General features: G+C 46.6%; 1 non-coding gene across 1 annotated transcript; it reads left to right on the forward strand.

Annotated features, from left to right (window-relative positions):
• Nucleotides 1-65: 65 nt before the first annotated feature.
• MIR371 (microRNA mir-371) lies at nucleotides 66-125 on the forward strand. The gene has a single exon (NR_049227.1). It is a non-coding gene; the product is annotated as a microRNA mir-371 (primary transcript).
• The last annotated feature ends 5,935 nt before the right edge of the window (nucleotides 126-6,060 follow it).

Raw genomic sequence — 6,060 nt, forward strand, 5'->3', positions numbered from 1 at the left:
GAGAACAGGGCTCAGGGAGAAGAACCCACTCCCAGGATTTCACGTAGACCTTCTCAGCCGGGGACACTCAAAAAATGGCGGCACTTTCCTACCTAGAACAGAAAGTGCCCCCACAGTTTGAGTGGCACAGGCCGAGTATCCAGGATCCGCCAGCGGCCCTCTTACCAGGTGGAGGCCTTGCAGCCGCGAGGACTAGAAGCTGCCTCGCCTCCTAGGAGCAGGGGAGATGGAAGGGTCAGAAGTCAAGTAAGATCATTTAACAGGTTACCACAGAAGGCGCAGTGCTCAGCTAATCCCCACTCCAGATTATAGACCACAACACTTGAGGTTTGGCCACGTGGCTCAACCTTGGGCCTATATTACCAGGTTTAACCGAACTTTCTTTGCCTAGACACCAAGGCATGGGAGATTGGAAGGACCAGTTTTGTGTGAGCCCAAAGGCCGCAGAAGACCTGCAAGGCTTCCCACTGGGATGCCATTCCAAACATTCCAGAAAGAACCCTGTACAAACCTGCAGAAAGAACCCTGTACAAACCTGCGAAGGAGAACCCCAGGCGGGTGAGGGTTTGGGGGGGTGAAAGACAGTGAGAAGGAGTAGGGAATGGGAATAACACCAACCAGCACCACCTCAGAAATGCAGGGAACAAGCATAAAGGGGGAGGAAAAGGGAAGGCCATACTTACGAAAGAGAGGGTGAGCACGCGGCTTCCCGAGACCGGCTGGCGCTGCCAGGCTCTTATATAAGCTGAAGGCCCACTCGGCCCAGACTCCACCTGAGGACCCCTCCTCTCCTCCCCTTCTCCGCCCAGACCCACCTGAGTGCCTCTGATTGGAGCTGGGCCGGCTCAGACACTCCCTTACCTATTTTGGAAGCAGTTTACTCTTTTGTTTGATGTCTCTCCTGGGGAAATGCTGATGAGTTCCCAGAGGAAAGTAATTCCATCTCCTGGGGTGGGATCAATTATTCATTCAACAAACAGTTTAGTATAAAGTATTTTTTTTTTAACTTAGGAGGTTTACCAGGCGCTTTCCTTGCTCCAGGGATGGGAGGCACGAATAAGACCATGGGTTTTATTGTCTAGAACAGTGGTTTTCAACCAAAGATGGATTTTTCTTTCTTTCTCCCCAGAGGACAATTGGCAACACCTGGAGAGCTTTTTGGTGGTCACAACTGGGTCATGGGGGCAGAGTTCCCCCAGCATTTAGTCCATGGGGGCCAGGACTGCTGGTAAGCCTCTTCCAATGCAGGCAGACCCTCTCGATGAAGGGTCCCTGGCCCAAAATGTGAGTAGCATCAGAGATGAGGACCTGATGTAGCACCAGGGTGATCAGTAGGGGGGAAAAAAGCCCCTTCCCCACAAGTACATACACATGTAGTTACTGTCAAATGGTTTCATGTCAATGTTGCAGCATATTAACATAAATGTTGATGCTGGGAGCACACCTCTGTGTTCTTTAAATTTGATAGTTTGTTACCAAGTATTTAAAACATGTTAAGAACTGCCTGGCTGGCTCAGTCTGGGGAGCAGATGACTCTTGATCTCGGGGTTGTGTGTCTGAGCTCCGCATTGGGTGTAGAGATTGCTTACATATAAACATTTTTTATTTTTTTTTAACTTTTTAAATCTTAAAAATAAAATGTGTTTTAACAACCATATACTCTTAAAAAAAAAAAAAAAAAAACAACCATACATTTGGGATCCCTGGGTGGCGCAGCGGTTTGGCGCCTGCCTTTGGCCCAGGGCGCGATCCTGGAGACCTGGGATCGAATCCCACATCGGGCTCCCGGTGCATGGAGCCTGCTTCCCCCTCTGCCTGTGTCTCTGCTTCTCTCTCTCTCTCTCTGTGACTATCATAAATAAATAAAAAAAAATTAAAAAAAAAAACAACCATACATTTGATACCTTTAAAAAGTGTGCACTGTTTTACTTTATTCATGCGTCTTGCTGAGGTCTGAGGCCTTATCGAATTCTCTCCATGACAAATCTTGGATGTATACCTGAAGTCCATGGGACCTGCTAAGGGAGGTTAGGGGCAATTAAAATATATAAACAAAATAACAGATAAATAGATAAAATCTGTTTTAAAGGCTGAAGGGCAATAGAGAATCCTTTTATCATAATTTCATTAATCCCCTGGAATGCCTGGGTGGCTCATTGGTTAAGCATATGCCTTTGGCTTTGGTCCTGATCCTGGAGTCCCCGATGGAGTCCCACATCAGGCTCCCTACAATGGATCCTGCTTCTCTGTCCGCCTGCGTCTCTGCCTCTCTCTCTCTCTCTTTGTCTCTCATGAATAAATAAATAAAATCTTTAAATAATTTCGTTAATCCCCTACTGTCAGACATTTTTGATTTTTTAAAAAAGATTTTATTTATTTATTCATGAGAGACACAGAAAGAGAGAGAGAGAGGCAGAGACACAGGCAGAGGGAGAAGCAGGCTCCATGCAGGGAGCCCGATGTGGGACTCGATCCCTGGTCTCCAGGATCACACCCTGGGCTGAAGGCAGGCGCTAAACCACTGAGCCACCCGGGCTGCCCCATTTTCGATTTTTTAAAATGTAGGATAATTTTATAACAGTAGGCTGTGCACCCAGTATGAGGCTTGAACTCTGACCCCGAGATCAAGAGTCGAATGCTCTACCAACTGAGCCCAGTCAGGCACCCCCAAATTTTAGGATGATTTAAGAAATTGAATAGAATTTAATTAATTTAATTGATTGAATTGAATGATTTAAGAAATCATCCTAAACATTTGTGAGAGCAGCTCTAAGAAGACTGCGGGCATTTCTGATGCCTTCCAGAAATCCGTGTTAATCCTCCAAATGCGGGATCCCTGGGTGGCGCAGCGGTTTGGCGCCTGCCTTTGGCCCAGGGCGCGATCCTGGAGACCCCGGATCGAATCCCACATCGGGCTCCCGGTGCATGGAGCCTGCTTCTCCCTCTGCCTGTGTCTCTGCCTCTCTCTCTCTCTCTGTGACTATCATGAATAAATAAATAAAATCTTAAAAAAAAAAAATCCTCCAAATGCTGTGGGCAGTGAGCAGACAGGTAGCGACAACAGTGATGCAGGGATTTGCCCTGGAAAGTAAGAGCCGGGGAGAAGTAAGGTTTAGAAGTCTGGGTTTGGTCCTCGTCAGGTTGTTAGAGGGCAGTACGTAGGACCTGGCACCTGCCCCAGATCTAGATCTAAGAGGGTGCACTCCCCCTGCTGCCACACCTGGATGCTGGGATCTTCAGGTGTTTCTCTAAACTCAGCAAGCTCTTTCCCATCACCTCACGTTGCCTTTGCAATTTTCTGGGCCAGTGGCAGCTTTCTCCTCCTGCCTCTGACCCCCATATGCCTTTCTTCTCCTACTGCCTTGTCCAGGGGACTCCACCCCGAGTGCTGCATAGATAGCTATTCACCCATCCTCTCTCCATCCCCAAATCAGTCCTGGGTCTGGCACATGGTAAAGATGCAGCAAGCATTTCTGCCCCCTCCCTGGGTAATAAAGGTTGTTAATGCAATTGAATTTAAGGAATATTAAACAAAGACTATCTTCAAAGATGATTTGAAGTAAATCGAGAGTAAAAGACCTGATTTGATATTTTCCCAGTGATTTGTGATGTTGGTGGTGAGACAGTGCAAGAGAATGCACCCCTCATGCCTTCCTCTGATTTGAGTCCTACATCGGGCTCCCTGCATGGAGCCTGCTTCTCCCTCTGCCTGTGTCTCTGCCTCTCTCTCTCTCTCTTTCTGTGTCTCTCATGAATAAATAAATAAAATATTTTTTAAAAAAATAAAAAATGCTTGGTCTAACCCCTTGCTAGTTTGGCCATTTAACATGTCTGTTTAAAGTCTCAATTATCATTGTTAGCTAGTTTTCCCGCAGTGTTTTGCTTTTCTGGTTTTATTGACTCGAAGTCTCAAATCAATATTCTAAAGATTTTGGGATGTGTATGGTTTTTTTTGGTTTTGTTTTCTCTCTCTCTCTCTCTCTCTCTCTCTCTTTTGGATTCCTACTGGAAAGAATCAGAAATTCCACAACTTGATTTGGTGGCCTGAGGTGGAGGTGGTTGGGTGAGGTTGGGAATACACACAAGGAGTTTTGCCTAATCAGGAATTCTTCCTGCAGAATTGGAAGATCTTCATTTGCAAATCACTAGACCTCGTTGTCATTACAATCACCCTGGACAACCCCTCCCTCCCCACCCAGTCCTCAGAATTATCTGGCTGGTTTCCATACCAATGAGAATAGATTCTTTTGGGAAATCCCAGCCGTTTTTGAAATCCTTTTACTTAGGTATTGTTCTCTCTAATCCCATATTCTATCGGCCAACTTTTACCTGCAGCCCGAGGGTGGGGAGGGTCGATAATCCTATTTATGACTAGAGGAGAATCCTGCCATTTTATCTAATTTTACTGCTTTGGGACAAGGCTTTGGAGACAACGTGGGGAAGGATTCTTTCCTGACTGGCCAAGGTGCTTCTCAAGGGCACCCAGGACATCACTGGTACCTATTGTGTTTACCTGTATGCCCGACACCTCCAAGACTCAGGACATGTCACTTAGTGCACCCTGAGATTTTGGGGTGCTGCCCTCAGGCCTGAGCGCTGGCGATAATAATGTTATCTAAGAAATACAAAAAGTTCTCACCTGCCTGGAGTTTATATTTGGGCAGGGAAGAACAGAGTTGGCAAAAAGCATCACAAATCAACAAAGATACCTGGGTGGCTCAGTGGTTGAGCATCTGCCTTTGGCTCAGGTCATGATCCCGGGGTCCTGGGATCAAGTTCTGCATCAGGATCCCTGCAGGGAGCCTGCTTCTCCCTCTGCTTGTCTCTGCGTCTCTCTCTGTGTCTCTCACGAATAAATAAAAAAGAAAAAAAAGCATGCCCTTATGTTAGGCGTCACACCCCATGGAAACCAAATTGAGAGGACTGGAAATACCTAAGGGTCCTGGTGTCTGTATTTTACTTGCTTGGCTCCATACAAGACAAGGCCTTGGATCTAATCATGTCTCCTGGAAGCTTCTTCCAGTTGGCTCTCCTACAGTAACAGGTTCTGATGCCCTTACCCACACTGTGTCTACAGATGTGTAATTACTACACAGGCATCATAAACCCACTTGCTAATTTGTCTCCACAACTAGCCCACAAGCTTGCTGAGGGTAGAACGTTCTCCTGTTTGGCTCAGAGCGGTATTTCCCAGTGCCTGGGATGTCATAGGTAATTCAAAAATATTTACCGAGTAAAGGAAACTGTCAATTGAAAAAAAAAATCAACTTTGGGGGGACACTTTCAGAAGCAGAAGGAAACCAGGTGAATGCGCTGTGTTATGATAATCTTGTATTCGAAAAACAAAAGCAAACTTCTACTTTTAGGAACACCAGCTGAGCAACCAGCAGAAAGCTGCAGATATTCATCACAAGTACAGGATTTAGAGTGAAACAGCCTTAGTTTGGAACATTTTCTGAGGCTTTATTATTTGTCTTTTGTAGGCACTATGCCCAATGTGGGGCCGATGGCTGGGGGGCTTTGAAATTACAACCCTGAGATCAAGAGTCACATGCTCTCCCGACTGAGCCAGCCAGGTGCCCCTATTTCAGAGATTTATAATGTCAAGCCTGCGTGCTGTGCACCTCCTGACCCCAATGTCGCTCTCCAAGACTAAAGTTAAAGTTAAAAAAAACATGGGATGCCTGGGTGGCTCAGCGGTTGAGCGTCTGCCTTTGGCTCAGGGCATGATCCCGGAGTTCCGGGATCGAGTCCCGCATCCCACATCGGGCTCCCTGCATGGAGCCTGCTTCTCCCTCTGCCTGTGTCTCTGCCTCTCTCTGTGTGTCTCTCATGAATAAATAAAATCTTAAAAAAAAAAAACCCTCATGATTGCTGGACAAACTGTACATTTCTGTTTCTGTTTGCCAGTGTTGGGCTTTCCCAGTGTCCTGAGAGCAGGGATGGTTAAGAAGCCCCTTCCAGACTCTTCTGTGTCCAGGGAAAAGACTTTCTGCAAACCAGTGCTCTTCTGTATATGCTCAGGTGACCCCCGCACAAGGATCCCTATTAATAGAAGTA

The sequence above is a fragment of the Canis lupus genome, chromosome 1 (assembly GCF_011100685.1).
Source record: "Canis lupus familiaris isolate Mischka breed German Shepherd chromosome 1, alternate assembly UU_Cfam_GSD_1.0, whole genome shotgun sequence".
Lineage (NCBI taxonomy): Eukaryota > Metazoa > Chordata > Mammalia > Carnivora > Canidae > Canis > Canis lupus.